Source organism: Lolium perenne, chromosome 6, assembly GCF_019359855.2.
Source record: "Lolium perenne isolate Kyuss_39 chromosome 6, Kyuss_2.0, whole genome shotgun sequence".
Lineage (NCBI taxonomy): Eukaryota > Viridiplantae > Streptophyta > Magnoliopsida > Poales > Poaceae > Lolium > Lolium perenne.
This window is the reverse complement of record NC_067249.2, coordinates 157,683,458-157,699,357: the sequence shown is the minus strand read 5'-3', so window position 1 is coordinate 157,699,357 and position 15,900 is coordinate 157,683,458. Positions and strand designations below refer to the sequence as shown.

The following is a 15,900-nucleotide window of genomic DNA, read 5'->3' as shown; positions in this document are numbered from 1 at the left end:
CGGCCCAAGCCTCCGGCGACGGGCCTCGGTCCGCTCGCCAGAAGTTAGCCTCCCTTTAGTATATATGAATTTGGATCACAATACAATAATATGTAGATTGGAGGATCCTCCGCAGAGGCCCCAGTTGTCATTGAGTGACAGAGCTGTATAGTTTTGGAATATACCATTTGCTGGTACTTCTCCTTGGAGATTGTTGTATGACAAATCAAGCTGGGTGAAAAAAAATTAGATCCACTATACCAATAGGGATGGTGCCCGACAGATTGTAATGGGAAAGATTAAGCATACTCAAGCTTTTCAGGTTACTGAATGATGTTGGAATATTTCCAGTGACAAGGTTTTGGTCCATCTGTATTATTTCTAACTCCTGACATTGCCCCAGACTATGAGGAATATCCCCACTTAGCCTGTTTGATGAAGCATGTAGTTCTGTGAGCTGTTGAAGTTTAGAAAAGTCTAGCGTTAGTGGCCCTTCTAAATCATTATAGGACAATATACATGTCGTCACTGTTGTGATACTGAACGCTTCCGTAGGTATGATACCATGGAGATTGTTGTAGCTAAGGTCCAACTTCAAGAGTTGTGAAAATAGTCCCATGCTAGATGGTATGAGACCTTCAAATTCATTTTTCCCTAGAAGAAGAGATGTTAACTGTGTAAGGTTGCCAATGGTGGGTGGGATTGTGCCGACAAAATTGTTAGATTCTAGATTTAAGTGCTGTAGCTTTACCAGTTGTCCGATCCATTCTCCAATTGTGCCGGTAAGATTGTTGTAATCTAGTGAGATTTGAATTAAATTATTCAATTTTCTTATACTTGGGGGAACTATTCCTGAAAGTTTGTTTCCACCCATGGCCAACCTTTTAAGGTGGATATACAGGTTTCCAATTGAATTTGGTATGACTCATTCTAGCAGATTATCGGCTAAAGAAATCACCTCAAGATATCTACAGTTCGCCAAAGCATCGAGAAATTCCCAGCCTGCACTGTCCTTTGATTCAAGGTTATTTCTCTCGAGGTTTAGGCTAGTCATTCCTGAAAGCTTTCCAAAAGAACTAGGAATTTCCCCATCGAATCTATTATTTGGTAAATCTAATTCTTCCAAGTTTGAAGCGTTGCCTAGGGAAGCTGGGACGTGACCCTCGAACTTGTTATCTCCCAAGTACAGAATTTGGAGACTAGGGAGAGCTTCACCAATGTTAGATGGCAATGAGCCGCCTAGCATGTTAACTGACAAGGATAATTCCAGAAGTGAGGACATATTAGGGAGACTTAGTGGGATTCCGCCTGACAAACTATTTTCGTTTAGGAACAGCTGTGTTAGGTTTGGCATTTGCCAAAGCTCGTGTGGAATTTGTCCGCTCAATTGATTTTCTGCAATAGAGACTTGCTTTAAAGTGGAGATGGTTCCGAGAGCTGGTGGGATATGATCCCAGTGAAATTGTTCCGATAAATAGCATGAAAAAATAGCGCTATAGCACGCTACATCATTCCAGCGCTTAGCGTGGTATAGCGCGCTATTAGCGCGCTATAGCACGCTAATAGCGTATTTTTCGGCTGACGCTATTTTGTTATACCGCGCTATTTTTTTTCTTGGTAAATAGACAAACCTACGAGCTTGGTAAGATTGCCTATACGTGGCGGAATGACACCTGTTAGCAGAGAGAGATCTACGATGGCTAAGTTGGAACAATTTGTAAGTGAATCGGGAAAAAATGCCTTGCAAAAGATTGTCTGGCAGAAGAAGGGCCCGAAGAAAGGTCAGGTTTCCAAGAGATGGGGTGATATGGCCTTGTAAGTTTTGGCTGGTGAGATTAAGCAACAGGATGCTAAACGGCGGTGTCGTGGTGCAGTTGACACCAGTCCACCGACAGAAGTGGGTGGTGGTGTTCCAGTTGCTCAAGGCTGGTGGATCATTGGTGATGCCCTTCTTGAAGTCTAGCAGCGCGTGCAGATCCACGATGTTCTCGTGAATTGTTTTGTCATGGACGTTGCTAACTCCGTTAGGCCTCGTTCGTTTTGATGGGAACGAAACCAGGCGTGGAATGGATCTAGGCAGGGATTGGGTTGATCCCGCCCCTACACCCAATCCCAACTCATCCATATCCACCTCTTTCACAATAATCTCTCATATGTTTTTGTGGTTCGCTTAATCTCTCGTATCCAGGCAGGGAGGGGAAGGCGTCGCCATTGCCCCGTCGCTCGCGTCGTGGATTTTTTTCCATGGGTCTGGTGGGGAGAAATTTTAGCCAGAACAAGTGAGGAGGAGCTGGATGGGATGGGCCGGGCTGTAATCCAGATGGGGGCTAAACGAAGATCTCAAATTTTCTGGCCTGGAAAGAAAGCCTCGCCCGGCTAGAAACCCGGCATCGGGCCACAATCCAGGCTTATCCCTGCCTGTTAGAGCATCCCCACTCGTTGGCGCTCCCCACGCCCAAATCCGGACGAAACAACCGCCGGGTTGGACGAAATTAAGTCGTGGGGAGTACCGTATTTTCAGTCGTCCACCCGGAGTTCGGCGGATAGAGTTTAAATTCAAACAAATCGCCGTCCCGCGCTACAAGTACGGCCAGTTGATCGGCAAAAGGAGCAAAAGGATCAGCCACAGATCAGCGATCGGAGAGAAATTACACGGAGACAGGCTCGTCGGCAGTCCCGGTCGGCACGGCGGTGTCCGACGGACCAGTTTCCTCACACGCCGTGGCCGAAGCGGCTGCGGCGGCCGACGAGGAAGCAGCGGCAGTGGACGTCGAAGCAGCCGCAGTCGACGAGGTAGATGGTGAGGTAGACGAGGTAGGAGCCGGCGGAGACGACGAAGGACTGGCCGGAGTGGCTCGGAGGATGTCGCTGCGGTGGCCCTGGTACCAATTCCTCGTCTCCTCGTCCATCAGTTCCATGTCGCCGCCGCCCATGAGGAACGCCAAGTCTGTGTTCCTCTTCTTCGCCGCCGCCGTCGTCTTCAGCAGGGCGATCCGGACGCCTTGGTTGGCGAGCATCTCCCGCCACCTGCCGTCGAACTTGTCGTTCCTCCCGTCGGCGTGCGACCTCAAGTCGGCCCAGCACTTGTCGATCGACGCCTGCATCCTGTCGGCGGGATTGCCCGTCTTTTTGAGCTCTTTGAGCTTCTTTCGCCGAGTTCGGGCGCCCTTCCGCCGCGCAAGCCGCCGGAGCGTCGGGGTTGTACTGCTCGGTCTTGCTCTTCGAGAGGGTCGTGCGGACTTCCTTCCACTTCTCGCAGTTCTCGAGGCGGGCGTAGACGTTGAGGAACTTGAACTGCAGGCCGGTGTCGTCCGTGTACATGTCCAAAGCTCGGCGCAGCTGAGGAAAAAAGAGCACGGCGATACGGGTCAGCTAACGACGATGTACCTCGGCGATGCAGGGTCGACGGAGCATACCTTTTGCTCCAAGTCGTGGCCGCTAATCGGCCGTTTCTCGCACTCCTCCTGTATGCCGTGCCATTTGTTGCACGCCGTCTGCATGATCCCCCAATGGGTGGCCATTGCCTTGTCTCCCCGGTACACGTTCATGTTCGTCTTGTTGAAGTAGGGATCGACGAGTTTGCGCTCCTCGTACGCCTGCTTCACTCGAAGCCAGTATGTGTCGAACGACTGATTGGCCCCGATTATGCCGTTCGTGGACACGGTCTTCCAAGCTTCGGCGAGGCACTCCTCTTCCTTCGGCGTCCATTTGATACGCGGTTCGGCAGGCGGCGAGTCCTTCTTCCTCTTCTTCTTCCCCTTCGACAGGTTGGCGGCGGCTTGTGTTGGCTCTTCTTCTTCCTCGTCTTCTTCTTCGACGGCTTGGCTTACGTCGGCAACATCCTCCCGATGCTCGTTGCGCGCCGCCGCAGCGGCCGTCGCCCTCGCCTCCTCTTGTGTGAAGAACCCCGGGCACGCAGCAGCGGCGGCCATGAAAAACCCCGGGCTCGCAGCGGCGGCGGCGGAGCCGGAGGTGATCATCTCGTGGATCTCCTCTTCGTTCGGCGCCGCCATCGCACCGAACGCGAGCGGCCCTCGTCGCAGGGCCGGCGAGGTGCCCTCGAACTGGCCGCCGCCGCCGACGTCAAGCTCGGGCGGCGACGGCGTGGACCTGGACGGTTGGACGTAGGCGCCCTCTTGGAACACGGCAGTCGGCGACGGCGAGTACAGCGAAGGGGAGAAGGACGACGGGGAACTGGTTGTACCTTGCGTCGGCCATTGGCCGGGGAACATGCTGCCGCCGCTCATGGCCATGCTGATCATCCTCGCTTGTTCGTCCTGGGCCGCCGCCGCCGCCCTCTTGGCGGCAGCTCTTTTCACCCTCTCCGCCCTGCCGCTTGTTTCCACCTCGCGCCGTTTCTCGTCCGCCGCCCACTCGGCGTTCGACATGCCCGGCGGCTTCGTCTTCTTCGCCCGCATCTTCCTCGCCGGCGCCTTCGGCGGCATTGTGGTGGACGAGAAGACGAGGAGGAGAGTGGTGGTGGACGAGAAGACGCCGCCGGGAACTGGAGCTGGAAGACGAGGAGATTGGGGAATTTCGGCGGGAGAGAATGGGGATATGCAAGCAAATTGGAGGGAATGGGGATATGCAAGCAAATTGGAGGGAAAATCGACAGGATTTGGTTTTTCAGTCGCCGACTACGTGGGTCCACACGACGTTTCGCGCCAAAATCTTTCGTCCGGAGTCCCCGAGCGCGCCCCGGGGGGCCGGGGATGGCGTGGGCTTGCCGGATGGATGAAGGGCCAAATCCGGACGAAAACGAGGAACCGGGGCGCGACTGAATTTCGCCGTCCGGATGGAAAAAACGTCGCTCCGGGACCTCGTCGGGGGACAAGTGGAGATGCTCTTAGGGATTAAATGAACGAGGCCTTACAGAGCAGAGCACTGCCAGCAGCAAAATCATGGCGAGTTTCGCCGGTTGCTTGGGAGAACGCATCACCTGCAAAAGATGAATCATAAACTTGGTGGACATGTCATGAACTGCATGATTACTCTCGGATGTACGTTTCGCCCATGCTGTAACCAGGAAGCTAGTATGAACAAGCTTAGTATACGTACGATTTAGGTAGTTTAGGATAGAGATAGATTTTGTCTCTTGTCTTTCACTCCAAAATGATCCATATACGTCTATATATACTCGTCCATGAGGCTCAATAATACATCATCATATTCCGCATATCCCCCTTTATCCTTCTGCATGGTATCAGAACGGCACGCTCCTTGACCTAGCCGCCGCACAAGCTTCCGCCCGCGCCGCCCCCGGGGAGGTTAATCTCCATGGCCTACTCCGGGAGCCGCGCAACCCGTATGAGGGTTCGTCCGCCGATCCGTTGATCCGCTGCCCTCGAGTCTTTTTTTTCCAATCCGTAGATTAGTTTTCTTTTTGCGTCGCCGGTCGCTCGACCGGCGTTTTTCCTTTTTGGTTTACCGATCATAGATAGATCGGATTGAGTCACCCATCGCCGTCGTCCTCTTGCGCCTCTACTCCGACAACGGCATCGACCTGCACCGACCATCAACCGCATGCGCCGCACACGGGCGCTCCTACGTGCATCGCAGCAGGCTGTTCTTGCTCGCGCGGTCTCCATCGTCTGTCCGTCTTCGTCGCCATCGACCGGGACTACATCGACAACGCCGCCATCGACTCCGATCTGCGCGTCATCCACGCCATGGCGCGTATCGTGCCGCCATCGGTCAGATCTGTCAGGAGGCCACGACCCGACCGGCCTCAACACCAGATGGGCCGGCGCCACGGCCGGCAGACCGGCCACCTAACCGGATTACCCGGCGCTACAACCGGCCGGACCGGCTTCCAGACCGGGTCGGACCAGACCAAACCGGGCCCAGAACCGGTGCCTACCGGTCCGCTATCCAGGGGCTTCCGCCTAGTCACCCGGCGCCGAGGCCGGCAGACCGGGCTCCAGGCCGGTTGGACCGGCGCCCCGGCTGGTCAGACCGGCCCCCAGGCCGGTTGGACCGGCGCCCAGGCCGGTCGTACCGGGGACCCCAGGCTGACCGTTCCAGCCGTGCATCCGGCAGTTTAGGCGTCCAGTTCTGCAGTGCCATCGGCTCCGATCTGCGCGTTATGAAAGATTGGTGGAAACGTATGCCTCCTGGCAGGGACGTGTTCGTGTTAATATAGCAAGATAATTACAGGGGATTGATTTGGTTGGGATTTGCCTTGTAGTCTAAGAAACCTATACATGGTAGTTATCTAAACAAGGCAATATCCAACAACCTCATCGTGTACAACTCTACACAGCTAACACAACTACAACACGTTGTTTAACACTTCCCCTCAATCACAACTTATCTAAGTTGAGATTGTGACAAAAAGCTCTCAACTGCCGCACAGACAGTGGTTTTGTAAACCCATCAGCTACTTGATCACCTGTGGGTACAAACCGAATATTTAGACGCCTATTAGCAACTCTTTCACGAACAAAATGATAGTCCACCTCAATATGCTTAGTCCTGGCATGAAAGACTGGATTAGCTAACAAATATGTGGCACCAAGATTATCACACCACAAGGATGCTGCCTTAGGATGACTCACGCCAAGTTCTGTTAGCAAAGTTTGGATCCACATTACTTCAGCTGTAGCATCAGCTAAAGCTTTATACTCAGCCTCGGTACTTGACCTTGATACTGTGGCCTGTTTTCGTGCACTCCATGAGATGAGATTACAGCCAAGAAATACTGTAAATCCACCTGTAGACCTTCTATCATCTGGACATCCTGCCCAGTCTGCATCAGAAAAGGCACTTACTAGTGTAGACTCAGACTTGACAAGCTTCAGCCCAAGAGTCATAGTAAACTTCAAATATCGAAGAATTCGCTTCACAGCTGCCCAATGCAGAGTTGTAGGTGCATGCAAGAATTGGCACACTTTATTAACAGAGAAAGAGATATCAGGTCTAGTCAAGGTAACATACTGAAGTGCTCCAACAACACTTCTATACCGAGTAGCATCCATAGTATTCAAAGGCTCTCCTTCAGAAACAGACAATTTTTCGGATGTAGAAAGAGGGATGGTAACAGCCTTACACTCCCCCATACCAACACGCTTCAAAACATCCGAAATATACTTGGCTTGAGACAGAGACATACCATTTGCTATTTTGTGAACTTCAATACCAAGAAAATAATGGAGAGTGCCCAGGTCTTTGAGCGCAAAATCCATGCGCAAATCTGCAAGAACAGCCGTGACTGCTTCCTTGGAGGAACTTGTGATTATTATATCATCAACATATATGAGCATAAATATGGTAATACCATGTCTCCGATAGAAAAATAAAGAGGTGTCAGCTTTGGATGGAATAAAACCAATAGTACGAAGCTTGGAAGACAACCGAGAGTACCATGCACACGGAGCTTGTTTCAGACAATAGATAGCTTTATCCAATTTGCACACTAAATGAGGCGTGTGAGATTCCTCATATCCAGGAGGTTGTTTCATGTATACCTCTTCTTCCAGAACGCCATGAAGGAACGCATTCTTCACATCTAGCTGACGCATCTCCCAATTTTGAGAGACAGCTAAGGACAGAATTAAGCGAATAGTTGCAGGTTTAACAACTGGACTAAATGTGTCCTTATAATCAATGCCATACCGTTGCTTGAACCCTTTTGCAACAAGACGGGCTTTGTATCGATCAATGGTGCCATCAGATCTTCTCTTGATCTTATAAACCCACTTACAGTCAATTACATTGCTGCCTTGTGGTCTTGGAACAAGATGCCAGGTATTGTTTGCTTTTAATGCCGAAATTTCTTCATCCATAGCTTCACGCCATTGGTCATGACCAAGAGCTTCTTCCAAATGTTCAGGTTCACCGGTGCTGCATAAATTACACCATCGTATTTGACCATCAGTAAATTTCTTGGGACAAAAAATACCACTTTGAGACCTGGTTTGGATACGAGGCGGAGCAGGTGCAGCCTGGTCAGTAGAAGTGGCTGACGTAGAAGATCCGGGCTGTACGGATGCAGCAGAAGATCTGGACACAGACGGCTTGGAAGCCGAGCCAGCAGATGCTGTTGGCACTGTCGTCGAGTCAGGGGAAGATTCGTCCGTGCGCGACGCAGAGGAACGAGTGGACGAGCTTGGTCCACTTGGCGAGGTGGGCGGCGTTTGCCCAGAGGCCGATTCGGTGTGCGTGGAGCCGTGGCCACGCGGCGGGCTCGGAGAGGAGTGCCCAGAAGACGACGCGCCATCTGCCGGTGCTGATCCCGGGGTGGATTCCCCAGAGCCTGACGCAGACAAATCTGCTTCGGGATCGCCACCTACATCATTACCAACAGAAAACTCCTGGGAGCTATTTTCATCAGAAAAATTAGTGGAAACTGACATATGATCATGACGCATATTAATCTCCTGATCCAGGATAGAGGGATTTAACAAAACTGAGGGCAGAAGAAGGAGTTCAGCACGAAGTTGTGCACCTGCATTTGGATTAAGGGTAGAAAACGGGAAGACAGTTTCATCAAAAGTGACATCACGTGATATATAGACTCTGCCGGTGGAGATGTCTAAGCACTTGTAACCTTTGTGTAGACCACTGTAGCCTAGGAACACACATTGCTTAGATCGGAATTGTAATTTCCGTTGGTTGTAAGGACGAAGGTTTGGCCAAACTGCACAACCAAAGACCCGAAGAAAGGAATAATTGGGTGGTTCTTTGAATAGTTTTTCGGTGGGTGATAAGTTGTGGATGACTTTGCTAGGAAGACGATTTATAAGGTAGACCGCCGTGAGGAAAGCTTCGTCCCAATATTTGAGAGGCATGGAAGCATGAGCTAGCAAACAAAGGCCAACTTCAACAATGTGTCTATGTTTTCGTTCCGCCGAACCATTTTGCTGATGAGCATAGGGACACGACACATGATGGGCTATACCAACACGAGAAAAGAAGGGGCTTAATTTTTGGTATTCACCACCCCAATCAGATTGGACAGCAAGAATTTTTCTGTCAAACAACCTCTCAACATGCTGTTGAAAGTCACGAAATTTCTGAAAAACATCAGACTTATTCTTAAGCAAATATATCCAAGTGAATTTGCTGAAATCATCAATAAAACTCACATAATATTTGTAACGACCAACAGAAACGGGAGCAGGTCCCCAAACATCCGAGAAAATAAGCTCCAAGGGAGCACTAGACACACTTGTAGACTTAAGATAAGGCAATTGGTGACTTTTGCCTTTTTGACAAGCATCACAAATCGAATCATCATGCTTATTTGACACAGGAAGTTTATTCGTCCTAATGACTTGTTCAACAACTGAAAACGAGGGATGGCCAAGATGCCCATGCCACCGTGTAGAGGATGGTTTGTTCGAACTGGCACTTAGGAGTTGTTTGGATGAATCACTGGAGGCGCCATGCATGGGGTACAGACCGTTCCTACTCTCGCCCTGGAGGATGATTCTCCCTGTGTCCTTGTCCTTTAGAGAAAAGAAAGTTGGATGAATTTCAACATAGGCATGATTATCTAGGGTAAGTTTTGAGGCAGATGCTAGACTTTTGTGAGCATTTGGAACATGAAGTATGTTGTTGAGATGAATAGGACGATCAGAAGTATTAATAGACGTATGACCAATATGTTCAATTTCCATACCTTGACCACTGGCGGTGTGGACTTGCTCGTTGCCGTGGTAGCGATCGCGAATGGCCAGCTTCTCTAGTTCGCCGGTGACGTGCTCATTGGCACCGGTGTCGATGTACCAATGGGGATCTCCCCCATAGGAGCCTTCAGTGGTTGCCGCGTTGACTTGCGGCTGCTCGGGGGTGACGTAGGACTTGTTGAAGCGCTTGAAGCACTTGTCAGCCGGATGACCTGGCTTGTGACAGATCTGGCATGGTGGTCCAGCGTACCGCGGCTTGTTGCCTTGATAGTTGTTGCTGCCGCCACCACCATTGTTGTTGTAGCGATTGCCACCGCCATTCCTGTTGTAGCCGTCGCCTCCACCATTGGATCCGTAGCCCCCGCCATAGCCACGGCCATAGTTGTCGCGGTGCGGGCTACCGCTGTTGCCACCTCCACGGTAGCCGCCTCCGTTGCCACGACCGAACCCACCTTTGGAGGCGAGATTGGCTGAGAAGCCGCCACCACCCGTGTCGGCGTTCTGCGCCTCAATGCGCGCTTCAGCTGCCAAGAGCATGGCATAGACTTCGCCAAGGGTAATACCCTGATCAATCCTGGCCGAGACAGCTTCGGCAAGCGGATTGTAATCCGCGTCAAGGCCGTTCAATACGGCGTTGATGATGTCGTCGTCGTCCATCGGCTTTCCTGCCGTGGCTAACTCATCTGTCAGCGCCTTCAGCTTGTTGAAGTAGACAACTGCAGACATCTCTCTCTTCTTCAGATCTTGAAGACGGCGACGCAGGTTCATGACCCGCGCGCGAGACTGCGATGCGTACATAGTCTGGATCGTCGTCCAGAGCTCGCATGATGTTTGGCACTCGGTGACCTGCACCAGTACCTCAAAGCTGAGAGAGTTCACGAGATAGGCCATCGGGGCTTGATCTTTCTCGATCCATGCCGCGTAGGCAGGATTCTCCGTCTCCACGAGGATCTTCTTTCCGTCGGTGGCTTCCTCCTCTACTTGGATGGTTTCCGGCGGCGCCTTGATCTTTCCTTCGAGGTACCCGATGAGACGGGCACCGCGTACAGCAGGGAGGACGACGGTCTTCCACACGAGGTAATTCTTACTCGTGAGTTTCTCTTGCACCGTCTGGCTGAGGGGATTCTTGGCCACTGCATCTGGTGCGGTAAGGGTTGAACTCGACGACATGGATGAAGATGGGTTTCTTGCTAGATGCGTTTAGGAAGAAGTAGCTCTGATACCATATGAAAGATTGGTGGAAACGTATGCCTCCTGGCAGGGACGTGTTCGTGTTAATATAGCAAGATAATTACAGGGGATTGATTTGGTTGGGATTTGCCTTGTAGTCTAAGAAACCTATACATGGTAGTTATCTAAACAAGGCAATATCCAACAACCTCATCGTGTACAACTCTACACAGCTAACACAACTACAACACGTTGTTTAACACGCGTCGTCCATGCCATTGCGCGTATCGTGCCGCCGTCGGTCTGATCAACCGACCCCGCGCACGTCTACGCCAAGCACGTCCCCGAGCACGCGCCTACCACCGATCGAGCATCGGGGTGCCGCTGCATCACCCCTTCGGGCCGCAGCGCCTCCGCCTTTGGTCCATGCTACCGGTCTCCGACGCGCCTTCCGAGGCATGTACGTTGCTGGTGGTCTCCCGTCGCTGCACCGACTCGCGCCCTGCAGCTACGCCGGCCCCCCGGGCCGTGCCGTTGCTGCACGCGGTCAACTTCGCCGTCCCCCGCGCCTCGATGTCTGAGGCCACCACAGCGCCGCCCCTTCGGCGCGGGTCGCCTCTGTCTGCGCATGGTCTTCGTCACGCCGCCGGGTCTTCCTCGCCTACTTCGTGTACCGCCGCCGCGCCTCCACCCCAGGTCGCCGCTGGGCTCGCCAACCACTCCAGGTCGCGCTGGGCTTGCCGACCACCGCAACGCCCGTCTAGGCGTCCATCACGACCACCCCAGGTCACCGCTGGTTTAGCCGCCTTGTACGTCTTCGTACACTACAGCTTTGCCGCCAGCGTACTCGCTATTCCCCGACTACACCACCTGCTCCTCTACTCCGACACCCGTCGTCGAGACCTCCTCTACTAGTCTACTCCGACATGGCGCTGATGACCCACAAGTATAGGGGGTGTATCATAGTATTTTCGATAAGTAAGAATGTCGATCCCAACGAGGAGCAGAAGGTGTTGACAAGCAGTTTCGATGAAGGATTCACTGTAAATGCTCACAGACAAGTATTCAGGGGGTTTTGATGTAACAGTTGAATAAAGTACGAGTAAGTAAAGTGCGAGAGTAACAATTGCAGCGAGTGGCCCAATCCTTTTTAGCACAAAGGACAAGCCGGTTTGTTTACTTATAATGACCAAGCGTTCTCGAGGACACACGGGATTTTAGTCTAGTGCTTTCGCTACATACGGCTAAATAATCTTCATTGTTATGATAAGTGTTGTGTGGGTGAACCTATGCTAATGTACCGCCCTTCCTAGGACTAATACATACTTGTGATTATACCCCTTGCAAGCATCCGCAACTACAAGAAAGTAATTAAGATAAATCTAACCACAGCCTTAAACTCTGAGATCCTGCGATCCCTCCTGCATCGATATACCAACGGGGGTTTAGGTTTCTGTCACTCCGGCAACCCCGCAATTGGCAAACGAGTACAAGATGCATTCCCCTAGGCCCATAAATGGTGAAGTTTCATGTAGTCGACGTTCACATGACACCACTAGAAGAATAACACCACAACTTAAATATCATACCATTGAATATTACTCAACCATAATTCACTACTAACATTTAGACTTCACCCATGTCCTCAAGAACTAAACGAACTACTCACGAGACATCATATGGAACATGATCAGAGGTGATATGATGATGAATAACAATCTGAACATAAACTTGGTTCAATGGTTTCACTCAATAGCATCAACAACAAGTAGAGATCGATACCGGGAGAGTTTCCCCTATCAAACAATCAAGATCAAACCCAAATTGCTACGGCGGTGACGGTGTCCAGCGGTGGAGACGGCGGTGATGATGGTGGAGATGATGATGATGGTGATGGAGATGATGTCCAGCTCGATGACGGTGACGATGGCGTCGATTTCCCCCTCCCGGAGGGAATTTCCCCGGCGGATTCCTGCCCGCCGGAGAGCTCTTTTCTCTCTGGTGTTCTCCGCCCCGCAGAGGCGGCTGTAACTCTTCGCGAGGTACCCTCTGTGGCTTAGGTTTTCGGGACGAAGGGTTTCGCGAAGAAAAGGAGGCGAAAGGGGCTATGGCCCCCCCACACCACATGGTGGCGCGGCCAGGCCATGGGCCGCGCCGCCCTATGGTGTGGGCCCACCCTGGGTCCAGCTGGCTCCTCCTTCTGGCTTCCTTCGTCATCTTGAAAAATAGGATTTTTGGTATAATTTCCTTCCACAGTTGATCTTCCGAAATATTGCGTTCTGACGGTGCTTTTTCCAGCAGAATCCTGGCTCCGGTGCTTGATCCTCCAATAATGATGAAACATGCAAAATAGATGAAATAACATAAGTATTGTGTCCCAATATGAAATATATCAATGAATAACAGCAAATTATGATATAAAATAGTGATGCAAATTGGACGTATCAACTCCCCCCAAGTTTAGACTTCGCTTGTCCCCAAGCGAAACTGAGCTCGGTAAACAGGACCACATGTTTATAGAGTGAAGAGTCGATAAATAAAATACGGACAAGAAGCATCATATTCATTCACACAAGACATTATAGTAAACAACTTCCTCATATAACTCAACTTGAAACAAGTATAAGGTAATCACAAATAAAGGTGCATAAGAAATCATAATTGGTGATGGCAAACTTCGTTCTTGGTCAGGGAACAATTAACAGATTATACTTATCTCATTGAGCAGCGCTCTCATGTTAAAGTTTATAAGGCACAACTTGCATACTCAATCATAATGGTCTCCTCATGATCATTGATAACTTGCAAAGCTATATTCATTCAGATAAAACTTGTACTAAACAAGGAAGAATAAAAGACATGATGAAGCAAATCACAATATAATGGTTTGATCACAACTACTCAAATGCTTGCTTGAGATGGAGGGAAATAGGTTTACTGACTCAACATAAAGTAAAAGACATGCCCTTCGCAGAGGGAAGCAGGGATTAAATCATGTGCTAGAGCTTTTTCAGTTTTGAAATCATATAAAGAGAATAAAAGTAACATTTTGAGAGGTGTTTGTTGTTGTCAACGACTGATAGCGGGTACTCTAACCCCCTTGCCAGACAACCTCCAAAGAGCGGCTCCCATATTATTTTCATTTTATGTGGCACTCCTTCCAACCTTTCTTTCACAAACCATGGCTAACTGAATCCTCGGGTGCCTGCCAACAATCTCATACCATGAAGGAGTGCCTTTTTATTTTAGTTTTATTATGATGATGACACTCCCCCAACCTTTGCTTACACAAGCCATGGCTAACCGAATCCTTCGGGTGCCGTCCATCAATCACATACCATGGAGGAGTGTCTATTTAATTTAATTAATTTGGGACTGGGAATCCCATTGCCAGCTCTTTTTGCAAAATTATTGGATAAGCGGATGAAGCCACTAGTCCATTGGTGAAAGTTGCCCAACAAGATTGAAAGATAAAACACCACATACTTCCTCATGAGCTATGAAACATTGACACAAATAAGAGATACTAAGTTTTGAATTGTTTAAAGGTAGCACATGAAGTATTTACTTGGAATGGCGGAAAATACCATGTAGTAGGTAGGTATGGTGGACACAAATGACATAGGTTTGGGCTAAGGTTTGGATGCACGAGAAGTATTCCCTCTCAGTACAGGTTTTTGGCTAGCAAGGTTAATTAGCAAGCATAAGATTTGAGGGAAACAAACAAATATACATGTGATAGAAACAATCATGCATCTTCCTTGTAAGCACAAACAATTTTAACTTCAGAATAATAAGCTATGAGCTAACAAGAAAGAAAGATATGAAACAACTACATGTATTTCTCTTTTCTACTTAAACCTCAAAGTGTTGTTGCTATTGACCAATGCTAAGTTTGCCAAAACCAAATAGATTTATTCAATGCTCCCAAAGTGATACCAATACTAATGACAAGGTAAATCATATAATAGAGATTGCAAACTAAAATAAGATGTGCAATATGTAAATGATAAGCTTTCTCATTAATATTCCATAACGATAACTCACACCAAGGGATACATAGACAACCAACTAAAGGAGAGATACTTCCAAACTGCAACCCGTCTTATACGATAACTTCCCTACTCATGATATGACACTACTTGATAATAAAAGTAAAAGGTAGTGATAATGTGATACCGCGGCACTCCCCCAAGCTTGGAACAAACCAAATGGATGCCAATACCGATGATGAATTACTCCTTTGGCGATGGTGGTGATGAACTCCCGTCATCAAACTTCCAAGGAAGAGGCTCTCCATCAAGAAACGACATCTTGGTCTCGGGAATCCTGAAACTAGCAGCACGGCTTATGTATTTAAACCTGTTTTCATACTCACAGTTCTGATTCTGAACGTCATAGAGTTGTGCTTTGAGCTTGTTGGTGGTGTCGTGAAGTGAGAGGATGTCGCTCCAAAGCTTTGCAGTTTCCTTCTCATGTTCAGCAATGAGTTCAGACACAATCCTGTGGAAGATATCCACCTCACGCTCAGCCATCTTCTTGTATTTGAAAACCTCTTGTTCTAGCTTCTCCATCCTGTCTTCCAAGCTTCCTTCTCCTTTAGGACCCTGGACATCCTTGACCTGCAGTTCTCCTTCAACAAGCAGCAACTCCTTGGGGTGCATCCTTAGCTCCTCCATGTACAAGTTGCCAACATCCTTGCAGGAGCTGTCCTTCGGAGTTTCCGATGAAGACATGATGGCTCTAGATCCGAAGCAAATCCTAGCAGAAACAGCTCGAAACAAAACACGTCGAGAAAACGATATACGGACCTCCAGGGGTCCGGGGGATTATATAGCAAAAAATTTCACGGCAAAAGGAAAGTACCAGATCGAACTAGAGTCGGAAAGGGGCGACGAGGCGGCCAGACCGTAGGTCGGCGCGGGCCCAGGTCAGGCTGCGCCGCCCTATGGTGGCACGCCCTCGTGCGTCCTTTCCACTCCATTTCGATCTCGTAATTTTTCATATTTTCCAAAAACAGCAAAAATATTGTTCGGAAAGTAAATTGCGTACTTTTCATTACCAGTACTGTTACCTATTCAAAGTCGAGTTCTGGCGGACTGTCAATTTGCCCTTTGATGAA

At 49.6% G+C, this 15,900-nt stretch overlaps 1 pseudogene; it reads right to left on the bottom strand.

The window, feature by feature from the left end:
- Positions 1 to 75: 75 nt before the first annotated feature.
- LOC139832541 (uncharacterized) lies at positions 76 to 7,163 on the bottom strand (annotated as a pseudogene).
- Between the last annotated feature and the right edge of the window lie 8,737 nt (positions 7,164 to 15,900).